This window comes from Giraffa tippelskirchi, chromosome 3 (genome assembly GCF_054371585.1).
Source record: "Giraffa tippelskirchi isolate mGirTip1 chromosome 3, T2T-mGirTip1v1.2.pri, whole genome shotgun sequence".
NCBI lineage: Eukaryota > Metazoa > Chordata > Mammalia > Artiodactyla > Giraffidae > Giraffa > Giraffa tippelskirchi.
The window spans coordinates 16,149,881-16,163,770 of record NC_137277.1 but is presented as its reverse complement, the minus strand read 5'-3'; the positions used below and the strand labels follow the sequence as shown (position 1 = coordinate 16,163,770).

Sequence of the window (13,890 nt, the reverse complement as noted above, 5' to 3'; positions counted from 1 at the left end):
ATATAAAAATGTCCAAAAGTTCCCTTTTTTTCTGATTTGCAGGTGTAATTTACATCTAGATGAAAAAGCTTCTTAGCATAATGAGACCCTCCCCAACCTGGTGAATAGCTTTTAAGTCAGATCTGAGTAATACACAGAAAAACTCAACCAAGAAAGGCCAAGACTTTGATTGGCTTTGCTTAATACCAGTACCTCAGCTAAAACTTTTCAGTGATTCCTTTTAAATAAAATTGAACCAAAAGTACCCAAAGAAGCATTCATAGCTTAAAAGTGAATCTTCAAATCTGAATCCAAATAGGAATCAACTGTTTTCATTGCTTTGATTGAGTTCCTTTCCTTCCCTCCTCACTGCATCTTCCTTGATTCTTCAAAGGAAAACCAAGGACTTCCCTGTTGGTCCAGGGGATACGACTCCAAGCTCCCAATGCGGGGGAGCCCCAAGTTCCATCCCTTGTCAGGGAACTAGATCCTACACGCCGTGACCAAAGATTCCACATGCCGCCACTAAGCCCAGGTGCAGCCAAATAAATAAATACTGGGCTTTCCTGGTGGCCCAGTGGTTAAGAATCTGCCTTGCAATGCAAGGGATACTGGTTCCATTCCTGGTCCAGGAAGATCCCTCATGCCGAGGGGCAACGGAGCCTGCGCTCTGGAGCCCATGAGCCGCAACTGCTGAAGCCCAAGCACCTAGAGCCAGAGCTCCACAGCAAGAGGAGCCACGGCAATGAGAACCCCGAGCACTGCAATTAGAGAAAGCCCTCGCACAGCAATGAAGACCCAGCATAGCCAAAAATGAATAAATATTTTTTAAAAAAAAAAGAAAAAGAAAACCAAGGAAAGGTGCATTAAAAAGTAGACCATCTCGCTATCTCCTGAGTGGACAATCTTAGAGTCTTTCTTCCCAGTGGGAGCACTGAAACCTGTAAAGGGACCCCTGAGATTTCATATGGTATTCTCTTCTCTCCCATTCCAAGGCTTTTGCTATTTTACTTTCCTCTAAAAGTACTTTTTACTTTCCTCCCCAGCCCAAACATCTGGCTTATTCATGACTGATACACATAATGGTTCTCTAATCCTAGTCCCACCTGACGTAATGCCGGCCACTGGGTCTCCAAGACCTTCCCACAAACCCGTCTCCCCACCCCCCAACCCCCAAGACAATGGAAACCATCACCCTTGTCTAGACGCTAGCAGAGAAAGATGTCTCTCTGACACCCCAAACTCTTAAAACATTTTCCTATTGAACCACGGTCACTAGGGTTTTGAACACTAACATAAAAGTGATACTGATGGGCCTTCAACTGCACTGAGATTGGCCTGGTTTCCCTAAAGAGCATGAGGAAATTTGGACCAAGTTCAGAACAACTGACCCCTCAAAGTTGTAAAGTAATTGTTTTGTAAAGTTGTAAGTAATTTTTCCTTTGGGAACACAGCTCTTCCAGAGTTTGGGGATTCCTTGTGTATGTGCATATTTGTAACAACATTTATAGATACCAATTCAATGTAATTCAGGGAAGAAGTCACCTACTGTTTGAGATAATGAATTTAATTTTACAGGAATTTAATCTCATTTAATTCCATAAAAAATAATTTCCTGGTATGAAAACACTATGTAAGCTGCAAAATTCTAAGCCACTTTATCTCCAGTTATCAAAATTTAGATGACAAAAAGAAAAAATATCTAGGTATAGCTAACGTTTGCCATGAAGACAGCCCCCAAAATAATGTTTAGCAGAAAAATGGAAATGTTTGTGTCAAGAGCACCAGCTCTCTTGCTTCTTTCCTACTGACTTCATTACCTCATTTGTCATTAAGACAAAACTTAAGCAATTTATAAATCTATATTTAACCAAAAAAAGGTAGTCAACTAAAAGTTTAGGTTGAGTAGAATGATGAAATTGGGACTTCCCTGGCAGTTCAGTAGTTAAGACTCTGTGCTTCCAATATAGGGGACCTGGGTTTGATCCTTTGTTGGGAAACTAAGATCCTATGTACTGCACCATGTGACCCCCCTCAAAAAAATAAAATAATTTAAAAAATGAAATTATTTTGGAGGGCTGGTTGAGAAGGAGGGGTTTATTGCATTGTTTGTCTCTAATTGCATCATGTTGCTTTTCTTTAGTCCACACACACTCTCATACTTACTCATAGAACATGGGCACGGAGGGGAACAATTTCCAGACAGCTGAACAGGGCCCTAGTCCAGATCCACTTGGCCTTTCCCTTAGCAGCAATTCTACAAAGAAGTTCATCAGCACTGCCCCCAGGCTGCCCGATTTGCCAGACCAAATACAGATTAGGGGTAGAAAAGATTTCAGTCAATTCAGTCCAGTCGCTCAGTTGTGTCTGATTCTTTGCGACCCCATGGACTGCAGCACGCCAGGCTTCCCTGTCCACCACCCACTCCCGCAGTTCATTCAAACTCATCTCCATTGAGTAGGTGATGCCACCCAACCATCTCATCCTCTGTTGTCCCCTTCTCCTCCCGCCTTCAATCTTTCCCAGCATCAGGGTCTTTTCAAATGAGTCAGTTCTTCGCATCAGGTGGCCAAAGTATTGGAGCTTCAGCTTCAGCATCAGTCCTTCCAATGAATATTCAGGACTGATTTCCTTTAGGATGGACTGGTTTGATCTCCTTGCAGTCCAAGAGATTCCAAGAGTCTTCTCCAATACCACAGTTCAAAAGATTTAAGCAGCCTCAAACCTCTTCCTCAGCCTCAAACCCACCCCGTCAATGTATTGGCACAGACTCTTAAGTCACTCTCTTCCTAGGCTGATGTGAGTGCTTTATCTTCCACTTGCATCCCCTCCCAGCCCTCCCTGTGAACTGGGTCATAGAGCCAGTCTCTTTGGTCCTCATTCTGATCCTGATAGGATTTATTCTCTAATACAGTCTTTCATCCTTTTCCTCCTTTTTCATTCCTTCTTGCCGTTCACAGTGCCTATTATGTAGCAGACACTAGGAGAGCACAGGGGACACAAAGGGGAGCAAAAATAAATCTGATCTCTCACCTTATAGTTTAGTGGAAAAGCTACATAGTACTTACAGTTCACACAAATAAATGTGTCATTGCTACTCCATACAGGGTCAGTGAAGGAAAGTTACATCATTCTGGAAGAGCAGAAGAGTTCAGGAAAGAGGGCTGAGATGTGGAGACTGAGATGTGAAAGGTGAGTGGCAGTTAGCTGATTTAGGAGGAGCTAAAAGCATTCCTAGCAAAAGAAAGAGTATGTACAAAGCCCCTGAGGTGAGAGAGGGCATGCATGCTCAGTCGTGTTCAACTCTTTCCAACCCTGTGGACTGTAGCCCACCAGGCTCCTCTGTCTCTGAGATTTTCCAGGCAAGAATACTGGAGTGGGTTGCCATGTCCTCCTCCAGGGGATCTTCCTGACCCAGGGATCAAACCCACATCTCCCACATCTCCTGCATTGTCAGGCAGATTCTTTACCACTCAGCCACCAGGGAACCTTGAGAGAGGGCATAGCCTGTTCCAAAACAATGTAGCTTGAGTCAGAGAACAAGGGACATTTGATGAGAGACGATGCCCAGAGTCAGATCTTACAAAGCCCTTGTGGGTAGGGTTGCCAGATTTAGCAAATAAAAATACAGGATGCCAGGTTGAATTTAATTTCATATAAGCAATGAATAATTGCATGGGATATATTTACACTAAAAAATCATGTGTTACCTGAAATTTAAATTTAACTGGGCATCCTGTGTCTTATTTGGCAACCCTACTTGTGGGTCAGGTAAGGATTTGATCTGGTTCATCCTGAGACCAAGGTATTAAAATATTAAAGGATGTTACGCAGGGAGTGGCATAATCGGATTCAAATTTTGAATAGATCATACTGGCTACAGATTGGAAGGGGTCAAGTGGAGAAGCAGGTGACAAGCAAGCAGTTACAGTGGCCGAGTAAGATGGACTTGGACTTGAAGGGTGGTGGTGGAGGAGAGAGGTGGGCAATTGGAGGAATTTTTTTTTTAATTTCTTAGTTTTAATTTCAAATGTGGTCATTATTTTGTTATTGTTTTTAAAATATTTATTTATTTATTTGGCTGTGCCAGGTCTTAGTTGCCAAACATAGGATCTTTAGTTTTGATGTATGGAATCTAGTTCCCTGACCAAGGATCAAACCTGGGGCCCTGTATTGGGAGGGCAAAGCCTTAGCCACTAGACCACCAGGGAAGTCCCTGAAGTGATTTTTAGTAGATAAAGTCAGTAGCACTTGGGATCTACTCCAGTCCCACTGCTTTAGACACCTTCCAAGTGCCAATGAGGCCCAAATCCACATCTCCAACCTGAGTGTCTGCCAGGAATTCCGGGCTCAGATGGGCTACCAACTTATTTGGCATCTCCTACTGAACACAGTCAAAATAGAACTCTGGCTCTGCCTCCCCAAACCACTCCTTGTGAAACCGTCTCCCCTGCCCACCCTCCCCCCTCCCCCATGTCAGTAAAGAACACCCCAATTCACCTGGTCCCTCAAGGCAAACATGCCCTTAATTCCTCTCTTCCTCTCACTCAATCCATCCTCCATCCTGTTGACTCTACCCACTAAATCCCATTCTGAACTGGTCCATTTTTTTCTATCTCCACTGTTATCACCCACCACAGACCACCATCTATTGCATCTAGAAGACAGCCAGAGCCTCGAAACTGCTGTTTCTCTTTCTACTTTTATTCACCTCTGAACCATTCTCCTCTTGGGAGCAAGGATGATCTTTTCAAAACAGAAATCAGACCTTAGGTTAAAACCCTTCGGTGACTTCTTATTACATTTGGAATATACCAACTCCTCATCTAGCCTACAGAGAGCCCTACAAGATCAAAGGTCCCTGCCTTTCTCAGCCTCATCGTCTTTCATTCTTTCCCTCACCTGACCCCTTCTTGTCTACCAAATCTCACTGGAAAGATCTCATCTTTAGGGAGACTTAAAAAAAAAAATGATTTGGCTGTGTCAGGAGTTAGTTGTGGCACATGGGCCCTGTAGTTAAGGAGAGTGGGCTTAGTTGCCCTGTGGCAGTTCCCTGACCAGGGACTGACCTGTGTCCTCTGCATTGCAAGGTGGATTCTTAACCACTGGACCGCCAGGGAAGTCCCTGGAAAGGTCTCGTCTTTCAGGAGACTTTTCTTGAGCAGATTGTCTCCTATTGCTGGATTGCTAGCTTTCTGAAAATAGGAACTTCCCCTGTCTCCTTCACTGCAAAATACATAGTTCCTAGACACTCATCAGGCTTCCCAGGTGGCTCAGTGGGTAAAGAATCTGCCTGCAATGCAGGAGATGCGGGAGACATGGGTTCAATCTCTGGGTCAGTCCCCTAGAAGAGGACATGGCAACCCACTCCAGTATTCTTGCCAGGAGAATCCCATGGACAGAGGAGCTCGGCGGGGCCCAGTCCACAAGGCTGCAAAGAGTTGGACACAACTGAAGTGACTGAGCATGCGGGCACTCAGGCACTCATCAGTACTTGAGAAATAAATAAATGCATTGGAGCAATTTGGATCTGCGAGACGAGGGATAAGAAGGATCAGTGGTATCCAGCCAGATCTGAAGGTCTGTCCTGCTCCTGCTTCACCCTGATCCCCAGCCCAGTGCCTGGAAACTTCCGGTGACCAGAACTTTCTTGGGTTGTTTATTCATTCACCTGCCAGTACTCCCTTTTCCAGAGCTCTGGTCGCTGGTCAGGGCTTCTCAGACTTCAGCTTGGACCCCTGGTGATGACAAGTTGCCCAAACTCTTCCTGAAGATTGTTGGGCTCTGTGAGCACTTGACTGTCCACCTATCTGAAACCCCTCCAGCCAGGTCTTCTCTCCCACTTCCTTATCCTGTTACAATTAAATCACAAGTGCTGGCTTTACCCCAAATTCCAAACACATCCATTGGGAGTTTGGCATTCACAGGGAGGGCACTAGCAAGAAATTGAAATGTACGCAGATTATGACAAAAGAGTTTAGATTCTTCCTTTATGTCTGATATTTGCTGTGGGAAATATCTTCAGAGGTGCCTGCCTGAGTGCCAGTCATATTGTCCAGTTCACGTCTGTGGTCTTGACATTTACCGCAACGGCATTCTGAGATTCTAAAACTGGAAAACAGATCTCAGGATATCTTAGACCTTTATTTAAGAACCATTACAGCTTCCATATAACATTGGAGATTTGGTAGAATATATCTATTACCATCCATCCTGCTCCCAGAATGGCGCTTCTAGAAATGTTCCTTTGGCAAAGCACTTACTATATCCCACTCATGCAATGCACAAGTCATCAACTGTCAACCTTCCATGAAAAATCTATAATGGGTAACATCCTCCCTTTTGAATATGGGCAGGCATCCCTACTGTATAATTAGACTTATTCATTGTATATTTATCACCTGATTCTATTCTAGGAATCGAATATGAGAGGCGATTATCTTCCCCCAGCCTTCATAGCTAGGCAGCCAAGCAGCATAAACATGACAAGCAATCCAGACAGAATGAACATCCACAGCTCACATAAAAATGTATAGGGTCACAGATGCCTTTGAAGACCAATTCTTAAACGTCTCTAACCAAAGATGGATAGCCTGCCTTGTTCTTGCTCATTGACCTTGATTGATTCATCTTGGAAGAGGAACGCTTTGACCCATTCTTATCTTAAGCTAGGTTGCAGAAGACTCCTAGTTCCTTCATTACAGCTGGTGTCCTTCCAAAAAGGACCATGATCTCCTTTAACTGCTTACCAAACTTAGACTCAAATTTACAGACAAACATGCCAGGGCAGTTCAGGGATTCTCTATCTGTTAAGTCTTACTTTATCCTAACAGGTCAAGTGCACGTCCCATTTATTACAACGGCTTGCCATGTAAGTGTGATTTATTCAACAAGCATATATTAAACTCTTTATATGGATCAGACACAACTGCTGGTGCCATGAATACAAAGATGTAAAGTGATTCATTTCAATCAAATGGCACATTTTTACTGATTGTCTACAAAGTGCTAGGAAATGGGGATGCATAAAGAAATAGGACAGGCAGGGCCCCTCTACCCTCAAGAAACTTATGATACAGTGGGAAAGCTTAGGTGAGTGAGCAAACAAATAGATAAAATAGGTAAGTCCAGTTCAGGTGCCCAGTCCTGTCCGACCCTTTGCAACCCCAAGGACTGCATGCCAGGCTTCTCTGTCCATCACTAACTCCCAGAGTTTGCTCAAACTCATGTCCATTGAGTTGATGATGTCATCCAACCATCTCATCCTCTGTCATCCCCTTCTCCTCCTACCTTCAGTCTTTCCCAGCATCAGGGTCTTTTGCAAGGAGTCAGTTCTTCACATCAGGTGGCCAAAGTATAGGAGCCTCAGCTTCAGCATCAGTCTTTTCAATGAATATTCAGGACTGATTTCCTTTTGGATTGACTGGTTTGATCTCCTTGAAGTCCAAGGGACTCTCAAGAGTCTTCTCCAACACCACAAATTACTAAAATAGGTAAAAACTGTGATAAAAAAGGAAACAGATAAATTGAATTGCGGGTGGGGGTGGAGGATGGGTGCAATTTAGCCCAATGACATCTATCCAAAAAAAGAAAGAAACAAAGAAAATTTAAAAATCTATCTCCAGGCTTCCCAGGTGGCGATAGGGGTAAAGAATCCACCTGCAATGCAGGGGACCCAGGAGACGTGCATTTGATCCCTGTGTCAGCAAGATCCCCTGGAAGAGGGCATGGCAACTCACTCCAGTATTCTTGCCAAGAGAATCCCATGGACAGCGGAACCAGGCAGACTACAGTCCATAGGATCGCACTGGACATGACTGAAGTGACTTAGCACATCTCCAGTCTCATAATCTTTGCTAGGGCTAAAAATGAGTCAGAAGTTGTTCCAGTTCTTAGCATCTGTAAGAGTTCAGTAACCTTCCTAGTGCAGCTGTTCTGTTACCTGTCCTTGGGCATCAGGAAGGTAGGGCTTAGTTTTCACTTCCAAGGTGAAAGCCCTCCCATATCTCCTTCATATTTTGACTCCCTCAGGGTCTTTAGACCCATTTCAGACTCCAGAACTCAGGAAGGCTTGCTCCATTGCTCTTTTCTTGAACCAGGAACTTTGATTTCACCCTTCCCAGGCAGATAAACTTGATCGCTATGCTTGGTCCTCAAGTACAAATCAAGGTCTAACCCTTGGAAGTCCTGAGGCCCTTTCAGGAATTTCAGGAAGACAAACTGTCCAGATGTTATTTTCCTTCGGCAGGGACACTATGGAGCTCTTTTGGTGTGGTATGACACATGATTCCATGATGGACTGAATTACAGAAGCAGATATGAGCATCCAGCTATCTTTTATTAAGGTGAAAGCGAAGTCACTCAGTCGTGTCCAACTCTTTGCGACCCCATGGACTGTAGCCTACCAGGTTCCTCCATCCATGGAATTTTCCAGGCAAGAGTACTGGAGTGGGTTCCCATTTCCTTCTCCAGGGGATCTTCTCAAGCCAGGGATCAAACCCAGGTCTCCCACATTGCAGGCAGACACTTTACCACCTGAGTCACCAGGGAAGCCCACGTTTTATTAAGCCAGACATCAAAGAGATTTTCAAAAGGGTAAACCAATGCCCCTCTTCTCACTAAATTGTTTTTTCAAATTATTTTTCATAAAAATATTACTTATGTTAACATGTAACGAGTTTATTATTATTTACCTAGTGGCTCAGACGATAAAGAATCTGCCTGCAATGCAGGAGACCTGGGTTCAGTCCCTGAGTTGGGAAGATCCCCTAGAGAAGGAAACAGCTACCCACTCCAGTATTCTGGCCTGGAGAATTCTATGGACTGTATAGTCCATGGGGTCGCAAAGAGTCGGACATGACTGAATGACTTTCACACACAAAAAAATGAATACATATTTCTTACTTCCTCACCTTTAATTTCTAATATAGTAAATATCAATATATATACCCCATAAAATAGAAGTCTTTTGTAATCCTCAGTCATTTCTAAGAGTGTAAAAGGAATCCTGAAATCACAAAGTTTGAGAATCCCTGTTTTAAAGTCTTCAAGCTGAAGATGAGGAAAAGCACAAATACAGAAGAATAAGTAAATTTTCACTCTTAATTCATTAGTCCCACAAATATTTATGGGACAGGCACTATGCCAGATACTAGTGATAAATCTAGAGTCCCTTCAAAGAAATAAATATAATGGGGGAAATATATAAGTAACTGGGACATCCCAGTTCTGAACGTTTCAACCACACTGGTGTCCTGAATCAGACATTTAATTCAGTCTCGGAGAGTCAGGGAAGACTTCCTGGAGGAGGAGGTGTCTAGGCTGGCATCTCAAACATGGGTAGTAGGTGCAAAACACAGTTCAGTAGAGAAACTGGTTTTGTTGTTTTTGTTTAGTAGCTAAGTCGTGTCCAACTCTTTTGAGATATACTGGAGTGGGTTGCAATTTCTTTGTCCAAGGGATCTTCCCAACCCAAGAATCGAACCTGAGTCTCCTACTTGTGAGGCAGATTCTTTACTACTGAGCCACCAAGGAAACGGAGAGAGGCTTGGAGGAAAACAAAAGTTTCAGAGAGGCCAGGATATCTATGCTGAATCTTACTGTATTACTTTTACAAATAACAAAGGGGCCACAAATTCAATGTCAACCACCTTAGTCATTTTGAAAAATAAAAGACCTATTAATCTTATTAAGAATTTACACCCTGGAGAAGGAAATGGCAACCCACTCCAGTATTCTTGCCTTGGAAATTCCATGGACAGAAGAGCCTGGCAGGCCTTCTCATCCTCTGTTGCCTCCTTCACCTTAAAAAAAAAATTTCTTTTTTACAATAAGGAATTCCCTGCTGGTCCAGTGGTTAGGACTCCCAATGTAAGGGGCATGGGTTTGATCCTGGGTTGGGGAACTAAGACCCCACATGCTTCATGGCTCAACAGTTCAGTTCAGTTCAGTTCAGTTCAGTCGACTCTGAGACCCGTGGACTGCAGCACACCAGGCCTCCCTTTCTATCACGAACTCCCAGAGTTTACTCAAACTCATGTCCATTGAGTCAGTGATGCCATCTAACCATCTCATCCTCTGTCATCCCCTTTTCCTCCCACTTTCAATCTTTCCCAGTATCAGGGGCTTTTCAAATGAGTCAGTTCTTCGCATCAGGTGGCCAAAGTATTGGCGTTTCAGCTTCAGCATCAGTCCTTCCGATGAATACTCAGGACTGATTTCTTTTAGGATGGACTGGTTGGATCTCCTTGCTGTCCAAGGGACTCTCAAGAGTCTTCTCCAACACCACAGTTTAAAAGCATCAATTCTTTGGAGCTCAGCTTTCTTAATAGTCCAACTCTTACATCCATATATGACTACTGGAAAAAACATAGCTTTGACTAGATGGACCTTAGGTGGCAAAGTAATGTCTCTGCTTTTTAACATGCTGTCTAGGTTGGTCATAACTTTTCTTCTAAGGAGCAAGCAAACGTCTTTTAATTTCATGGCTACAGTCACCATCTGCAGTGATTTTGGAGCCCCCCAAAAATAAAGTATGTCACTGTTTCCACTGTTTCTCTATCTATTTGTCAGGAAGCGATGGGACCGGATGCCATGATCTTAGTTTTCTGAACTTTGAGTTTTAAGCCAACTTTTTCACTCTCCTCTTTCACTTTCATCAAGAAGCTCTTTAGTTGTTTTTCGCTTTCTCCCACAAGGGTGGTGTCATCTGCATATCTGAGATTATTGATATTTCTCCCAGCAATCTTGATTCCAGCTTGTGCTTCATCCAGTCCAGCATTTCTCATCACGTACTCTGCATAGAAGTTAAATAAGCAGGGTGACAATATACAGCCTTGATGTACTCCTTTCCCAATTTGGAACCAGTCTGTTGTCCCATGTCCAGTTCTAACTGTTGCTTCTTAACCTGCATACAGGTTTCTCAGGAGGCAGGTAAGGTGGTCTGATATTCCCATCTCTTGAAGAATTTTCCACAGTCCTTTGCTGTGATCCACACAGTCAAAGGCTTTGGCATAGTCATTAAAGCAGACATAGATGTTTTTCTGGAACTCTCTTGCTTTTTCAGTGATCCAACAGATGTTGGCAATTTGATCTCTGTTTCCTCTGCCTTTTCTAAATCCAGCTTGAACATCTGAAAGTTCACACTTCATGTACTATTGAAGCCTTGCTTGGAGAATTTTGAGCATTACTTTGCTAGTGTGTAAGATGAGTGCAATTATGTGGTAGTTTGAACATTCTTTGGCATTGCCTTTCTTTGGGATTGGAATGAAAACTGACCTTTTCCTGTCCTGTGGCCACTGCTGAGTTTTCCAGATTTGCTGGCATATTGAGTGCAGCACTTTCACAGCATCATCTTTGAGGATTTGAAATAGCTCAACTGGAATTCCATCACCTCCACTAGCTTTGTTCACAGTGATGCTTCCTAAGGCCCACTGGACTTCACATTCCAGGATGTCTGGCTTTAGGTGAGTGACCATACATCGTGGTTATCTGGGTCGTGAAGATCTTTTTTGTGTAGTTCTTCTGTGTATTCTTGCCACCTCTTCTTAATATCTTCTGCTTCTGTTAGGTCCATACCATTTCTGTCCTTTACTGACACTTTCATGAAATGTTCCCTTGGTATCTTTAATTTTCTTTATGAGATCTCTAGTCTTTCCTGTTTTATTGTTTTCCTCTATTTCTTTGCATTGATCGCTGAGGAAGGCTTTCTTATCTCTCCTTGCTATTCTTTAGAACTCTGCATTCAAATGAGTACTTCTTTCCTTTTCTCCTTTGCCTTTTGCTTCTCTTCACAACTATTTGTAAGGCCTCCTCAGACAACCATTTTGCCTTTTTGCATTTCTTTTTCTTGGGGATGGTCTTGATCCCTGCCTCCTGTACAATGTCACGAACCTCCATCCATAGTTCTTCAGGCACTCTGTCTATCAGATCTAATCCCTTGAATCTATTTGTCACTTCCACTGTATAATTGTAAGGGATTTGATTTGAGTCACACCTGAATGGTCTAGTGGTTTTCCCTACTTTCTTCAATTTAAGTCTGAATTTGGCAATAAGGAGTTCATGATCTGAGACACAGTCAGCTCCTGGTCTTGTTTTTGCTGACTGTATAGAGCTTCTTCATCTTTGGCTGCAAAGAATATAATCAATCTGATTTCACTCTTGACCATCTGGTGATGTCCATGTGTAGAGTCTTCACTTGTGTTGTTAGAAGAGGGTGTTTGCTATGACCAGTGTATTCTCTTGGCAAAACTCTATTAGCATTTGCCCTGCTTCATTCTGTACTCCAAGGCCAAATTTGCCTGTTACTCCAGGTATTTTTTGACTTTCTACTTTTGTATGGCTCAACAACAACAACAGAAAGGATTTACAGTAGAGGAGTTCCCTGGTTGCCTAGTGGTTAGGATTCTGGGCTTTCACTGCAATGGCCCGGGTTGGATCTCTGGTGGGGGAACTGAGATCCCAAAGCACAGCCAAAAAGAAAAAAAATGTACAGTAGATATTTAATTCTTTCATGATTGCTGCATTGGGCTTCCCTGATAGCTCAGTTGGTAAAGAATCTGCTTGCAATGCAGGAGACCCCAGTTCAGGAAGATACCCTGAAGAAGGTAAACCCACTCCAGTATTCTTGGGCTTCCCTTGTGGCTCAGCTGGTAAAGAATCCGCCCGCAATGCGGGAGACCTAGGTTTGATCCCTGGGTTGGGAAGATCCCCTGGAGAAGGGCGAGGCTACTCACTCCAGTATTCTGACCTGAGAATTCCATGGACAGTCCATGGGATCCCAAAGAGTTGGACACGACGGAGTGACTTTCACTTACTTTTTTCTTTGATAGCTGCAGTCTCCTTTCTCCTATGTTGCAATGCTGTGACCATAAGCAAACACACACAAGGGATGATCTCTGTGGATGCTTAATCTAAACTGATGTGGAGGCATTTTACCCTGTGTTGTAGCACATGGTACATATTTGTTAATAATTGCCTGTTTAGATGATTTCTCCCTAAGAACATACACACTTTCTCTTTTCTGAGTTTTTGTGATACATTATTGACTGAATCAGTCATGTTTATCTAAAAAAATCTCTCCTGGAAATGGTCTTTTTCCCCAAAAATTGCCCAGGGGAACCTTTCACATCACCTGCTGCATCAGACAAGTTTGAATTTCTTATAAGCTGGAGAGATTTCCACAAGGGTGCTCAGAGAAACAGGCGAGACAGACAACCCAGGAGGCCCAAAAGGCTGCAGAGACTCGACCTTTGTGGCCATTTCTGAGAAGTGGCGAGACTTAAGTATTTTTTCAGCTAGGTATAACATGTAGTCGTGGCCGAGTGGTTAAGGCGATGGACTAGAAATCCATTGGGGTTTCCCCGCGCAGGTTCGAATCCTGCCGACTACGGCACATTTCTCTATTGAGGCATAGCCAGTTGGGGAAGAATGCTGTTGCCTTAGAGAAACTGGATTGTTCTCCAGCCTGGCTCTTTATGTTTGGTGTTGAAAGCCTCCACGAGCACAAATTGCGCTCTTTATTTCAGCGATTCCCAGGTGGTGCAGTGGTAAAGCACTTGTTTGCCAATACAGGAGTGGCATAGAGGCGCGGGTTTGATCCCTGGGTCAGGAAGATTCCCCTGGAGGAGGAAATAGCAACCCACTCCAGTATTCTTGTCGGAATGTTCCACCGACCGAGGAGCCTGGGTCGCAAAAAAGTGGGATGCACTGAGCACGACCCCACGGCACGTTAGCCACAGTTAATCAGCACAGAAAAATGTTTTTCTTTGCAGACACTGTCCCATGAAGCCGTGGTAGGAATACCTAGAGAGTTCACTTCCACTAAAAGATCTACTTTATTTATATTCTGCCACTTGCCACGCCTACCCTTCAATCCCTCAAGCACATAGTCGCACAAGGCGCGGCGGATTT

The 13,890-nt window shown here is 43.6% G+C and overlaps 1 non-coding gene across 1 annotated transcript; it reads left to right on the top strand.

The window, feature by feature from the left end:
* Positions 1–13,287: 13,287 nt before the first annotated feature.
* On the top strand, positions 13,288–13,369 carry TRNAS-AGA (transfer RNA serine (anticodon AGA)). The gene has a single exon. It is a non-coding gene; the product is annotated as a tRNA-Ser (tRNA).
* Positions 13,370–13,890: the final 521 nt, after the last annotated feature.